The sequence below is a fragment of the Oncorhynchus mykiss genome, chromosome 7 (assembly GCF_057628025.1).
Source record: "Oncorhynchus mykiss isolate SJ-2025 chromosome 7, ASM5762802v1, whole genome shotgun sequence".
In the NCBI taxonomy this organism is placed as follows: domain Eukaryota; kingdom Metazoa; phylum Chordata; class Actinopteri; order Salmoniformes; family Salmonidae; genus Oncorhynchus; species Oncorhynchus mykiss.
The window spans coordinates 63989319-64003967 of record NC_143028.1 but is presented as its reverse complement, the minus strand read 5'-3'; the positions used below and the strand labels follow the sequence as shown (position 1 = coordinate 64003967).

Here is a 14649-nt window from a genome sequence, read left to right as displayed (position 1 = left end):
TTCCAAAAATAGCAAAGCAGGCATTGTGACATTGAACAATAAGCTGGGAATAGAACGTACCGAAGGCGAGTTGGTGCCACGGTGCTCAATAGAACTAATAGTAGGTGGCAGGGTGAAAATGCACTAAAATAAGGCCTGTTTTTTGCGATTACTTCAAAACAATGGCCTTACCAGCTCTGCTAGGGTGAGTAAAATAGTCAAGAGTAGTCTCATTTGTGAGACTGGAAGTAGCTAGCCAACGTTAGCTTGGGTGTAAAGGCCAGAACGCTCAAATCAACCCTACTGCTCTGCCCGAACGTCCAGTGTGCGCTCCAAGGGTGAAACGTTCTGAATTTACAAACTGACAATTTTTCTCTGAATGGAAACACCACAATATTAATCCAATGAATTAATCCAAATTTCTTAAAATCAATCCAATATACTATGTTATTACAAAAAAGGTTTTAAATTCTCTGGTAATGCCTATGCAGAATACTATCAAATGCTTCTCAAAGATGCCCTCTGGTGGTCAAACTAGCACAAACTTGCAGTAACAGAAGAAATGGCTGAAAATGAAAAGACGAGCCACAGAATGCCGCGGCAGCGCGCAGGGTGTGCCGCAGTATGATGCAACTTTTAGAGGAGGAACCCCTGTATATCTGTGGCTGTGCCCTCCGGTAAGCCACTTAACCCTAATTGCTCCAGGGGTGCTGTATAATGGTGACCCTGGCTGTGAGCCCACTCCCTGCAGGTGTCTCAGAGGGAGTTGGGGTATGCAAAAAAAACTATTCCATTACTCACTTGTATGTAACAGGACAAATATAAGCACCCCCACCCGTCCATTGAGTCTGAATCACAATATGGTCACTACAATGTACAATACCAAAAACACTTAATCCAGTCAAATAAATAGAACACCACCTCCCCATCTGCATCCCCATGTTTGGTGTTCTGTTTTCTCTTTCTTTCTTACCAATCTATCTTTCCATCTTTTTGTCATCCTAACCCCCCTCCTGTGTTAATTTTTCTCTTTCTTGACCCATTTTCAGCAGAACGGAGACAATGGTAGGTCCCCTGAGGGCAGCAGAGGGCAAGTTTGAATATCAAAAGACCCCAATGTCCCCCACCTCACCCCCCTCAAACCCCACCCCTCTTCACCCTGCCACCACTGTCCATCTGCCAGGAGAAGAGATGTGAGCGGGAGAAGGGGGATGGAGAGAGAGAAAGGTATGGGGAATGTAGATGGTGACAGACTGCAAAGGTGCAGAGTGTAAGAGAAAGAGAGAGAGAGTTTGTGAGAGAGAGTGAGAGATGGATGGATGGATGGATGGAGAGAGGGACAGAGAAAGAGGTGGAAAGGAGAAGGAGGGAGACAGCGGGTGTGTGGAGAGTTGGTGACAGGGGAGAGGAATGGAAGGAGCCACTAGTACAGGATGTGTATGGTGACAGACTACAGTTTTTTTACATATTTTTAAAATTTCACCTTTATTTACTCTTTACCTCATTTCCTTTCTCTTCTACCCTCTCCTTTTTTCATCTCTCTTCTCATTGCAGTCTCTCTTTCTCTCTCCCGCTCTCCCTCTCTCCCTCTCTCTTTCCTCATAGTCTGCCTGATGATGTCATGGTCATTGCAGTCTCTCCCCCTCTCTCCCTCATAGTCTGCCTGATGATGTCATGGTCATTGCAGTCGCTCTCCCTCTCTCTTTCCTCATAGTCTGCCTGATGATGTCATGGTCATTGTGGTCTCATTGTGTTACAGCAGTGTTATTGTGTTTCACTGCTTAATTCACTTAGTGGGTTTTTCAGTCTACAGTAATGGGTAAGGGGATTGTTTTGTGGTTTTCTAAATTAAGTTATTAACATTTATCACATTTAAAATGGCTGTTGACAATTAATTAGACATATAGCACATTCATTAACCCTGAGAGTCAGCAAATAATAACAAGCCTTTCTTTCATGGTTCAACAAAGAGTCCAGAGAGGGTCATCTCCTCCATCAATCTGTCCTGTGTGTGTCTGTGTATGTGTTTGTGTCAGGCCTGTGTGGTGTGTGTGTGTGTGTCAGGCCTGTGTGTGTGTGTGTGTGTCAGGCCTGTGTGTGTCAGGCCTGTGTTATGTGTGTGTGTGTGTGTGTGTGTCAGGCCTGTGTGGTGTGTGTGTGTGTGTGTGTGTGTATGTGTGTCAGGGCTGTGTGTGGACCTTCTGAAGCTGCTGACAGAGTGACAGGAAGCTGTTTGTGAGAGGTGGGTGGAGTAGCCTTGTAATTACCAGACTACTGATTACTGCTGCAGCGAACATTCATGTAGGCTCGCAAGATCAAGCAGCTTGTGAGGCTAGGGGTGGATAGGAGTGTGGCGCATCACTGTAGTCATGACAACTCTTACCCAATTACCGGCTAGGCTTGCTCCTCTCTCTCTCTCTGTCTGGACTAGATCATTTTTTTGTCTCTGTCTGTTTTTCTGAAGTTCACGTAACAGGAGTTGGGAGGGTTGTTGTGTAGTGTGATAACACCTCAACTCACAACCAGCTGAGCACAAAGGTCGTTTGGTGAGCGGTCACATCTCAGTCACAGAGTCAAGTATCCTGGTCTTACAGAGTGAGCGGTCACATCTCAGTCACAGAGTCAAGTATCCTGGTCTTACAGAGTGAGCGGTCACATCTCAGTCACAGAGTCAAGTATCCTGGTCTTATAGAGTGAGCGGTCACATCTCAGTCACAGAGTCAAGTATCCTGGTCTTACAGAGTGAGTGGTCACATCTCAGTCACAGAGTCAAGTATCCTGGTCTTACAGAGTGAGCGGTCACATCTCAGTCACAGAGTCAAGTATCATGGTCTTACAGAGTGAGCGGTCACATCTCAGTCACAGAGTCAAGCATCCTGGTCTTACAGAGTGAGCGGTCACATCTCAGTCACAGAGTCAAGTATCCTGGTCTTACAGAGTGAGCGGTCACGTCTCGGTCACAAACAGAGTCCGACAATCCAGTCAGTCAGATCAGAACGTCCTGGTTCTGAAGGGGTCGTGGCCCAGAGACGTGACTCTATCATTTATCTAAGAAGCCTGGACCGACTGCTCTTTCTCTAGTCAAATCCTGTTTTTACTCCTGATAGTGGATTATTGGACAGTCACCATGTCCACAGGTGTTATGGCCTCATTCATCATGTGGAGGAGTGTGTGTGTCTGTGTGTGCGTGTGTATGATTCATGTGTCCCTTGGCTGTCCTCTTGGTGCTTCATATAAAGCCCTGGAGATTAATGGAGAGAGGGCAGACCTCCAGGCCCTCCAGCAGAGCAGCCCCACCCATCCACTTTGGACATGCTGGCCTGCTGACCTGTTCCCTGCTGCCCTGGAGGTCATGTCCTGGAGTGATAGTGCTGCATGCTAGGTAGTGATGCTGTTTTATCTCTGGCTTTGTGCTAGATATTTGGTTTGGCCTACATGCAGTACAGGTCTGAAGTTCATCTTACTGGAGCAACAGCCATGTCAGGATAATACAACTGAAGAAAGGACCATTGCTTTAACATTATAAATAACCACACACACAGCCACCTAAACAGTAGCACGTTTCCTGGATGGACACATGACAAGCCATCAGACACTTTAAGTGTTTCACTGAGTCTGGGCAAAATGCCTCAGTTTCTGCTTATTGAAACCGCTGATGTTGTGTAAATGTTTTGACAGTCATACGCCACACAGATGCTGACTGTAGAAACATCATTTTGATTTTGGTGATGTTGTGGTTGAACATTTTGTCTGCTTTTCAAGCGTCATCATTAGTAACCTGCGTTTAGACACATCACGAACACACACACGCGCGCACACACATGCGGACACAGACACACGCACTTGGCGTATCTCCTAACCCAGTTGATTACTGAGAGACACCCTCCTCTCTGAGAGACATCCTCCTATCTGGGAGATCCTCCTTTCTGAGAGACATCCTCCTCTCTGGGAGACATCCTCCTATCTGGGAGATCCTCCTTTCTGAGAGACATCCTCCTCTCTGGGAGACATCCTCCTCTCTGAGAGACATCCTCCTCTCTGGGAGACATCCTCCTCTCTGAGAGACATCCTCCTCTCTGGGAGACATCCTCCTCTCTGAGAGACATCCTCCTCTCTGGGAGACATCCTCCTCTCTGGCCAGTTGAAACAAAGGGCCATCCTGTTTGTCCTCAGTGTTCTGCTACAGGGGTCTACACCAGGTTAATGCTGGTAACTAGTGCTCTAAGTCTTTGTTTTTCTCTTTCTCTCTCTCTGCTCTGTTTAACAATTGTTTTCCTTGATCACAACTCTCTCCTTTTTATGTCTCTTTTTCTCTTTAAAAAAACCCAACAGGTTCTCTATTTTCCTGTAAAATTCTGATGTCGGACTCATCTGTCTCTCTCTGTGTATCATGTCCCTCTATAACCCTCCAGCTCTCTGTGTGTTTTGTGTCCCTCTATCCCCCTCCAGCTCTCTCTGTGTTCCATGTCCCTCTATCCCTCTCCAGCTCTCTCTGTGTTCCATGTCCCTCTATCCCCCTCCAGCTCTCTCTGTGTTCCATGTCCCTCTATCCCCCTCCAGCTCTCTCTGTGTTCCATGTCCCTCTATCCCCCTCCAGCTCTCTCTGTGTTCCATGTCCCTTTATTCCCCTCCAGCTCTCTCTGTGTTCCATGTCCCTCTATCCCCCTCCAGCTCTCTCTGTGTTCCATGTCCCTCTATCCCCCTCCAGCTCTCTCTGTGTTCCATGTCCCTCTATCTCCCTCCAGTTCTCTGTGTTCCATGTCCCTTTTTCTCCCTCCAGCTCTCTCTGTGTTCCATGTCCCTCTATCTCCCTCCAGCTCTCACCCTCATTTTTACTCCCTCCCTCTGTTCTTTCATTTCCTCCCTATCTCTGTAGCTCTAAATATTTAAACAGCTCAATTAGTGTGGTACCTGATGCCGATGAGAAGGGCCATTTTATACTGAACAAATTATACATGCAACATGTAAAGTGTGATGTCATGTCATGAGCTAAAGTAAAAGATTCCAGAAATGTTCTCAAACATGTTGGGAACAAATTTGTTTACATCCCTGTTAGTGAGCATGGCTCCTTTGCAGAGGAAATCCACCCAACTGACAAGTGTGGCATATCAAGAAGCTGATTTAACAGCATGATCATTACACAGGTGCGGCTTGTGCTGGGGACAATAAAAGGCCACTCTAAAGTGTGCAGTTTTGTCTTACAACACAATGCCACAGATTACTCAAATTTTGAGGGAGCGTGGAATTGGCATGTGGACTGCAGGATTGTCCACCAGAGCAGTTGCCAGAAAGCTGAATGTTAATTTCTCTACCATAAGTCGCTTCCAACATCGTTTTAGAGAGTTTGGCAGCATGTCCAACTGGCCTCACAACCGCAGACCACGTGTAACCACACCAGCCCAGGACCTCCACATCTGGCTTCTTCACCAGCAAGATTTTCTGAGACCAGCCACCAAGACAGCTGGTGAAACTGTAGGTTTGCACAACCGAAGAATTTCTGCACAAACTGTCAGAAACCATCTCAGGGAAGCTCATCTGCGTGCTCGTGGTCCTACCCAGAGACTTGACCTGACTGCAGTTGGGCGTCGTAACTGACTTCAGTGGGCAAATGCTCACCTTTGATGGCCACTGGCACGCTGGAGAAGTGTGCTCTTCATGGAAGAATCCCGTTTTCAACTGTATCGGGAAGATGGCAGACAGTGTCGTGTGGGCTAGCGCTTTGATGATTTCAACATTGTAAACAGAGTGCCCCGTGGTGACTGTGGGGTTATGGTATGGGCAGGCAAAAGCTACGGAATAAATGAACACAATTGCTTTTTATCGATGTCAACTTGAATGCACAGAGATACTGTAACGAGATCCTGAGGCCCATTTTTGTGAAATTCATCCACCGCCATCACCTCATGTTTCAGCATGGTAATATACGGCCCCATGTCACAAGGATCTGTAGACAATTCCAGGAATCTGAAAATGTCCCAGTTCTTCCATGACCTGTATACTTACCAGAAATGTCACCCATTTGAACATGTTTGGGATGCTCTGGATCGACGTGTACGGCAGCATGTTCCAGTTCCCACCAATATCCAGCAACTTCACATAGACATTGAATATGAGTAGGACAACATTCCACAGGCCACAATCAACAGCCTGATCAACTCTATGTGAAGGAGATGTGTTGCACTGCATGATGCAAATTATGGTCTCCCCAGATACTGGCTGGTTACAGTATTACAACAATACTGAATGAACACTTATTTTAACTTAATATAATACATCAATAAAATCAATTTAGCCTCAAATAAATAATGAAACATGTTCAATTTGGTTTAAATAATGCAAAAACAAAGTGTTGGAGAAGAAAGTAAAAGTGCAATATGTGCCATGTAAGAAAGCTAACGTTTAAGTTCCTTGCTCAGAACATGAGAACATATGAAAGCTGGTGGTTCCTTTTAACATGAGTCTTCAATATTCCCAGGTTAAGAAGTTTTAGGTTGTAGATATTATAGGAATTATAGGACAATTTCTCTCTATACCATTTGTATTTCATATACCTTTGACTAATGGATGTTCTTATAGGCACTTTAGTATTGTCAGTGTAACAGTATAGCTTCCGTCCCTCTCCTCGCTCCTACCTGGGCTCGAACCAGTAACACATCGACAACAGCCACCCTCGAAGCAGCGTTACCCATGCAGAGCAAGGGGAATAACTACTCCAAGTCTCAGATCGAGTGACGTTTGAAACGCTATTAGTGCGCACCTCGCTAACTAGCTAGCCATTTCACCTCGGTTACACCAGCCTAATCTCGGAAGTTGATAGACTTGAAGTCATAAACAGCTCAATGCTTGAAACACAGCGACGAGCTGCTGGAAAAACGCACAAAAGTGCTGTTTGAATGAATGCTTACGAGCCTGCTAGTGCCTACCATCGCTCAGTCAGACTGCTCTATCAAATCATAGACTTAATTATAACATAATAACACACAGAAATACGAGCCTTAGGTCATTAATATGGTCGAATCCGGAAACGATCATCTCGAAAACAAGACGTTTATTCTTTCAGTGAGATACGGAACCGTTCCGTATTTTATCTAACGGGTGGCAACCCTAAGTCTAAATATTCCTGTTATATTTCACAACCTTCAATGTTATGTCATAATTACGTAAAATTCTGGCAAATTAGGCGGCCCAAACTGTTGCATATACCCTGACTCTGCGTGCAATGAACGCAAGTGAAGTGACACAATTTCACCTGGTTAATATTGCCTGCTGACCTGGATTTCTTTTAGCTAAATATGCAGGTTTAAAAATATATATTTCTGTGTATTGATTTTAAGAAAGGCATTGATGTTTATGGTTATGTACACATTGGAGCAACGATACGCACCACATGGATTATATGCAACGCAGGACACGCTAGATAAACTAGTAATATCATCAACCATGTGTAGTTAACTAGTGATTATGATTGATTGATTGTTTTTTACAAGATAAGTTTAATGCTAGCTAGCAACTTACCTTGGCTTACTGCATTCGTGTAACAGGCAGGCTCCTCGTGGAGTGCAATGTAATCAGGTGGTTAGAGCGTTGGACTAGTTAACTGTAAGGTTGCAAGATTGAATCCCCGAGCTGATAAGGTAAAAATCTGTCGTTCTGCCCCTAAACAAGGCAGTTAACCCACCGTTCCTAGGCCATCACTGAAAATAAGAATGTGTTCTTAACTGACTTGCCAAGTTAAATAAAGATTAAATAAAGGTGTAAAAAAATACAAAATCGGCCAAATCGGTGTCCAAAAATACAGATTTCCGATTGTTATGAAAACTTGAAAAGGGCCCTAATTAATCGGCCATTCCGATTAATCGGTCGACCTCTAATACATAATAAGCTTGGACAATCTATTGGTCAGTCTCTTTTCCGCTCAAGTTTTTTCTTATCTATTCTCTATATGCAAACCTTCACACAGAGCCTCCATTGACCACCCCAATAACCTCTGGACTGGTTAACATAGATCCTCCATTGACCACCCCAATAACCTCTGGACTGGTTAACATAGATCCTCCATTGACCACCCAAATAACCTCTGGACTGGTTGACATAGATCCTCCATTGACCACCCCAATAACCTCTGGACTGGTTAACATAGATCCTCCATTGACCACCCCAATAACCTCTGGACTGGTTAACATAGATCCTCCATTGACCACCCCAATAACCTCTGGACTGGTTGACATAGATCCTCCATTGACCACCCCAATAACCTCTGGACTGGTTAACATAGATCCTCCATTGACCACCCCAATAACCTCTGGACTGGTTAACATAGATCCTCCATTGACCACCCCAATAACCTCTGGACTGGTTAACATAGATCCTCCATTGACCACCCCAATAACCTCTGGACTGGTTAACATAGATCCTCCATTGACCACCCCAATAACCTCTGGACTGGTTAACATAGATCCTCCATTGACCACCCCAATAACCTCTGGACTGGTTAACATAGATCCTCCATTGACCACCCCAATAACCTCTGGACTGGTTAACATAGGAGCCCACACTACAGATGTCAGCAGAGGAAGAAATGTGAGGCATTCTCCCTCCATCCTTGTGGCCTTTGGATAGACCCACTGTTGTTGACGCAGAGAGAGAGTGAGACATATTAGAGACACATATTTCCCTCAGATTACACAGATCCACAAAGAATTTTTAAACAAACCCAATTTAGCTAAACTCCCGTATCTTCTGGGTGAAATACCAGTGTGCCATCACAGCAGCAATATTTGTGACCTGTTGCCACAAGAAAAGGGCAACCAGTGAAAAACAAACACCATTGTAAATACAACCCATATTTATGCTTATTTACTTGTACTTTCACTATTTGCACATTGTTACAACAACTGGACATCATTTGACATTTGAATGACTTTATTCTTTTGGAACTTCTTTTGGTGTAATGTTTACTGTACATTTTTATTGTTTATTTCACTTTAGTTTATTATCTATTTAACTTGTTTTGACAATGTTAACATGTGTTTCCCATGCCAATGAAGCCCTTGAATTGAATTGAGAGAGCATAGGGAAATGGGACTTGCAGAGTGCACCTTTAATATCCTTTCTGTTCTCTTAGCCAGATAAATAATGTTGTTTTTATACAGTATTTCTCTTTATTTGGCTCCTGAACTAAATCTAAAGCTGAGTCATCTGAGAGGGTCAGCATGGGAAAGCATGAAGTCTTATGTCTCAGATTATAATTATTACACCATCTGATCTGTTCATCTGAACATCTATTTATTTATGCATTCAAAGGTCAATGTGTGTGTGTGCTGTATAAAGCAGTATAAACATCCCAGGGTGATTGGCCTCAAACAGAGTTTAATAACCAAAGATATGCTAGAGTTCATGGGATGGGGTAACGTGTGTGCGTGCGTGTGCATATGTGTACGTGTGTGTGTGTGAGACGCTTGGCCCCTGCCATAAAATGAGCCCAGTTAGATATGTCCTCTATCGTGTGTAGTCTCTTTCTCTCTCTCCCCTCTCCCCTCTTTCTCTCTCTCTCTCTCTCTCTCTCTTTCAGCAGTCTCCCATAGCTCTGGGATGTGGTTGTTTGTCTGAAAGTGTACACTACAGATTTTTAAATGCCAACACAAAACCTTCTCTGGAGATACTGTAGTTTCGAAGGGCCACTGAACAGGCATTTTACTTGTCTGCAAGGAATGCGGGACTAACTTCCATCACTAGGTAACCAGAACCGTCAATCAACCATTCTCTCTTAAAAAGGTACTTTGAAGTTAGTTAAATACTGTGACTTACCATGACATTTTCCGCTAGGAATCGACTCCTAAGATTCGGTATTTTTGGAACAGAGGAGACTTATTAGTTGCCGTACTTCCGAGAACACAAACACTTGCATCTTTCATAGCGGGTTAGTGAGGGACGGAGAGAGAGGGGACGGTCACAGTATAGGCAGGTCGGCCACCACGCAAACGGAGTCAGAACCTTGCACTAGGACTATCTATCGGCAATCAAAATCTGAATCTCGCTATAGAAAGCTGTATTTCACAATTTCTTGTCTTGCTATGTCTTCTAGTAAATCATGGCCTGTCAATAATGAATAGGCTAGGATATTCTACACGCAACAGGCCGAAGACTGAACACGCAGTCGCATCATTAGAGAAGAGCAGGCGAGCCAGCCGCACTGTGATTTGAATTTTGTTTGGGGAAAAAACAAAACATTGTTTTTCTGTTAGGGATTTTTCTTAGTGTGTGTGAGGGGGTTGCGGTAGGCTGTTGTTAGGTTAGCATACGGTTTAATCATATGTGAGGAGGGTCATTAGCATGTTACTAGTGGGAAGGGGAGGGGGTTATTGATTGGTTGGGTAAGGGTGATTGCATAAGGATAAGCGGAGATGAGAGCGGGAGTAGACAGACGGGAGGTGAAATGCCGGACGAGGTGAGGAGGTCAATAATCCAAGACGCTACGGGGGGATATCTACCCACCCCCATCACCGCCCATCTCATTCACCCTCCAATCTCCTTTAACAAGAAAGTACTGCTTTCTCTACACCCCACCCCTGTCCCGCTTCCTGTCCCCCTCTCCTCTTGCTGCTCTCTGTGACCTCCAGCCTACTCAAGACGCTGTTGGGGATATTTAACATGCCCCGGAGGCCTCTCCATGCTCTCTTAGATACACCTCCCACACACACCCTCGCTCCCTCTACGAACACACACATCCACCCTAACTGCCGCCTCCTCGCACATGCACACAGGCCCCTGATCACGCACGGATGCAAATAAAAATAAAATAAAATGTTATTGGTCGCATACACATATTTAGCAGGTGTTATTGCTGGTGTTGCGAAATGCTAGTGTTTCTATATCCAACAATGCAGTAATATCTAACAATACACAACAATACAAAGAAATATAAAAAGTAAAATAATCTAATTAAGAAATATATAACTATTAGGACGAGCAAGTCCAGAGTATAAATATATACAGTATATATGTGATGGAATGTTTAGACATTATGAACTGTATATGGATATAATAGTTGAATAGGATAGGCCTTGACTAGAATACAGCATATACCTTGCAAAAGTATTCATCCCCCTTGGCGTTTTCCCTATTTTGTTTCATCACAACCTGTAATTTAAAAGGATTTTTATTTAGATATCATGTAATGGACACAAATACACAAAATAGTGCAAATCGGTGAAATTAAAAAAATAACTTGTTTCAAAAAATGTGTGGTGCGTGCATATGTATTCACCCCCTTTGCTATGAAGCCCCTAAATAAGCTCTGGTGCAACCAATTACCTTCAGAAGTCACATAATTAGTTTAATAAAGTCTAACTGTGTGCAATCTAAGTGTCACATGATCTGTCACATGATCTCAGTATATATACACCTGTTCTGAAAGGCCCCAGAGTCTGCAACACTACTAAGCAAGTGGCACCACCAAGCAAGCAGCACCATGAAGACCAAGGAGCTCGCTAAACAGGTCAGGGACAAAGTTGGGGAGAAGTACAGATCTGTACTGGGATAGGGAGAGATTGAACATGTCTGTAAACACTCCAGCCAGCTGGTCTGCTCATGCTCTGAGGACGTGGCTAGGGATGCCGTCTGGGCCGGCAGCCTTGCGAGTGTTAACACGCTTAAATGTTTTACTCGTGTCAGTCAAGGGGAACGAAAGCTCAAAGTGGGCAAAGAAGGTGTTTAGCTTGTCCGGGAGCAAGACTTCTGTGTTTTCCCTTTATTGTCCGGAGTCCCTGCCATATACGTCTTGTGCCTGAGCCATTGAATTGCGACTCCACTTTGTCTCTGTACTGACATTTTGATTGCCTTATGAAGGGCATATCTGGACTGTTTGTACTCAACCATATTCCCAGCAACCTTGCTGTTGTTGAATGCGGTGGTTTGCACTTTCAGTTTTGCTCAAGTGATGCTATCTAGCCACAGTTTTTGGTTTGGGTAGGTTTTAATAGTCACAGTGATGAACTCCGTCACCATGTCTGTGTATACGTTAATGTTATTCTCAGAGGCAACCCGGGACATATCACAGTCCCCGTGATCAAAACAATATTCAAGCATGGATTCCGATTGGTCAGACCAGCGGTTAACAGTCCTTACCACGGGTACTTCCCGTTTGAGTTTCAGCCTATGGGAAGGGAGGAGCAGCATGGAGGCATGGTCTGATAAACATACACCCACCCACACGATCTCTCTGGCCTGCCTCTGACCCCTCCAGTCGTGGAAGGGTTGGCCATGACAGTGCTGTAATCCCTCCCAGCTGAGGTTCATCCTCGATGGGCTACATCTCCAGCTACGCCTGGGAGGATGGAACTGTGTGTGACTGTGTGTATTAATGTGTGTGGTTGTTCGTGGTCTGTGTTCACGCATGATTGACTCTGTCTTTATATAGGAGTATGAGTATGCTCTGCATGTTTTCACGATGACGTGTGTTTAGGCTTTTATGTGGTCATGTATGTATGCATGTATGTATGTATGTGTGTGTGGTTGAGCGTGCTTGTGTGTAGATGCATTTGTGTGTCTTTGGCTGGGTTTGGCTGTGTGTGTGTGTGTGTGTGTGTGTGTTTGTAAGCTGTAGGTGTGTATTTGTCTGTGAGCGAGCCTGCGTGGGTGCGTGTGTGTGTCCGTTCAAGCAGTGGAGCGTGTTTGCCCTGGGGCTAATTAATAATTCATGAGGTGGGCATGGAGAAGGCAAGGGGGCGGTGGCAGATGGAGGAGCTGTGTGTGTGTGTGTGTGTGTGTGTGTGTGGAACGAGTCAGAGCTAGGAGGACAGAGAGAGAGAGAGAGAGTGAAGCAGTATTTCACCTGGTCAGGAAACCGTTTCCAAAAGAGGTAACTTGTCTCTCTTTAGAGGTGTGTGTGTGTGTGTGTGTGTGTTGAGCTGTCTGTGCAGAGGCTTTTGTTAGAGAGATCTGCTCATATTTTTCTCATGGCTACACATGTTCACTCTACCGTGCGTTGTAAGATTTTAAAATATGATTTTTAGTTGTAAAAACTGTTTCTGATTGTCCTCTTGTTGATTTTTTTCATACAATAATGTTGTCATTCATGAACATGAAAAATCCTTCCAATCGTCTTTTGTGGAATATTGAAATGGTTTTCATCAAACTGTCCATTTGTCATTGTCCAACACAAAAGCTGTTTTATTTCTTCTTTTCAATCAGCTTGTAATCAATCATCTGAGCAATGAGGTGGTTAGTTTGTCTATCTTGTGTATTCTGTCATTTGTCCGTCACATAATTGTATGGTGGTTTGCTATATTGTAAGTTTTGTAAGACAAAAATGACATTTCTATCATTTATTAACAGTGTGTGTAGCAGTGTCAATACTACCAGATACACACACACACACACACTCTTAATGTGTCTGACACAGTTGATTGCTGGTATTGACAAACCAGTGTAGTCAAGTGTACATGTCACTGCTGTCCTTTGCCCATCATAGTCTGTCTCTTTAAAGGGGCAATCCGCAGTTGAAACCATAATAAATAAATTTCCCTGCTTTTGTTTTGTTAAAAAGCTGAGGGATGGGCCTAGTGAAATGTAACCACTCTCAAATTGATAGACAGAGCTATGGATGCAAGGACTAACCATCCAAGATATCAAAATTATAGTTTTAAGCGTTTTGAAGCTATACAGTGTTTGTTTAAATTTACAATGTTTACAAATATTAGAATAGAACAAGCTTATATATTTTGGTTCTGATGCGGTTTGACTGTTGAACTAAGCTCAATAGGCATTTATAAGTTATATACTTTAATAATCAATTGGTATATATCATTCATTTATAAGTTATATACTTCAATAATCAATTGGTATATATCATTCATTTATAAGTTATATACTTTAATAATCAATTGGTATATATCATTCATTTATAAGTTATATACTTTAATAATCAATTGGTATATATCATTAATTTATAAGTTATATACTTTAATAATCAATTGGTATATATAATTAATTTATAAGTTATATACTTTAATAATCAATTGGTATATATCATTAATTTATAAGTTATATACTTTAATAATCAATTGGTATATATAATTAATTTATAAGTTATATACTTCAATAATCAATTGGTATATATCATTAATTTATAAGTTATATACTTTAATAATCAATTGGTATATATCATTAATTTATAAGTTATATTCTTCAATAATCAATTGGTATATATAATTAATTTATGAGTTATATTCTTCAATAATCAATTGGTATATATCATTAATTTATAAGTTATATACTTTAATAATCAATTGGTATATATAATTAATTTATAAGTTATATACTTTAATAATCAATTGGTATATATAATTAATTTATAAGTTATATACTTTAATAATCAATTGGTATATATCATTCATTTATAAGTTATATACTTTAATAATCAATTGGTATATATCATTCATTTATAAGTTATATACTTTAATAATCAATTGGTATATATCATTCATTTATAAGTTATATTCTTCAATAATCAATTGGTATATATCATTCATTTATAAGTGATATACTTTAATAATCAATTGGTATATATCATTCATTTATAAGTTATATACTTTAATAATCAATTGGTATATATAATTAATTTATAAGTTATATACTTTAATAATCAATTGGTATATATCATTCATTTAT

General features: G+C 42.2%; 1 protein-coding gene across 38 annotated transcripts in view; it reads left to right on the top strand.

Annotated features, from left to right (window-relative positions):
* The window catches only part of LOC110528361 (neurofascin), a 131628-nt gene that overhangs the window by 20475 nt on the left and 96504 nt on the right, over nucleotides 1-14649 (top strand). For 18 of the 38 annotated variants that reach the window (XR_016497386.1, XM_090241698.1, XM_090241720.1 and 15 more), the window contains exon 1: nucleotides 12736-12838. The exons of 5 other annotated variants lie outside the window; for them this stretch is intronic. The gene's annotated coding sequence lies outside the window, so the exon portion shown is untranslated. Of the gene's footprint in view, nucleotides 1-12724; nucleotides 12839-14649 lie in introns of those variants that run through there. 15 more of the 38 variants (XM_090241714.1, XM_090241724.1, XM_090241722.1 and 12 more) reach the window with 2 other exon arrangements.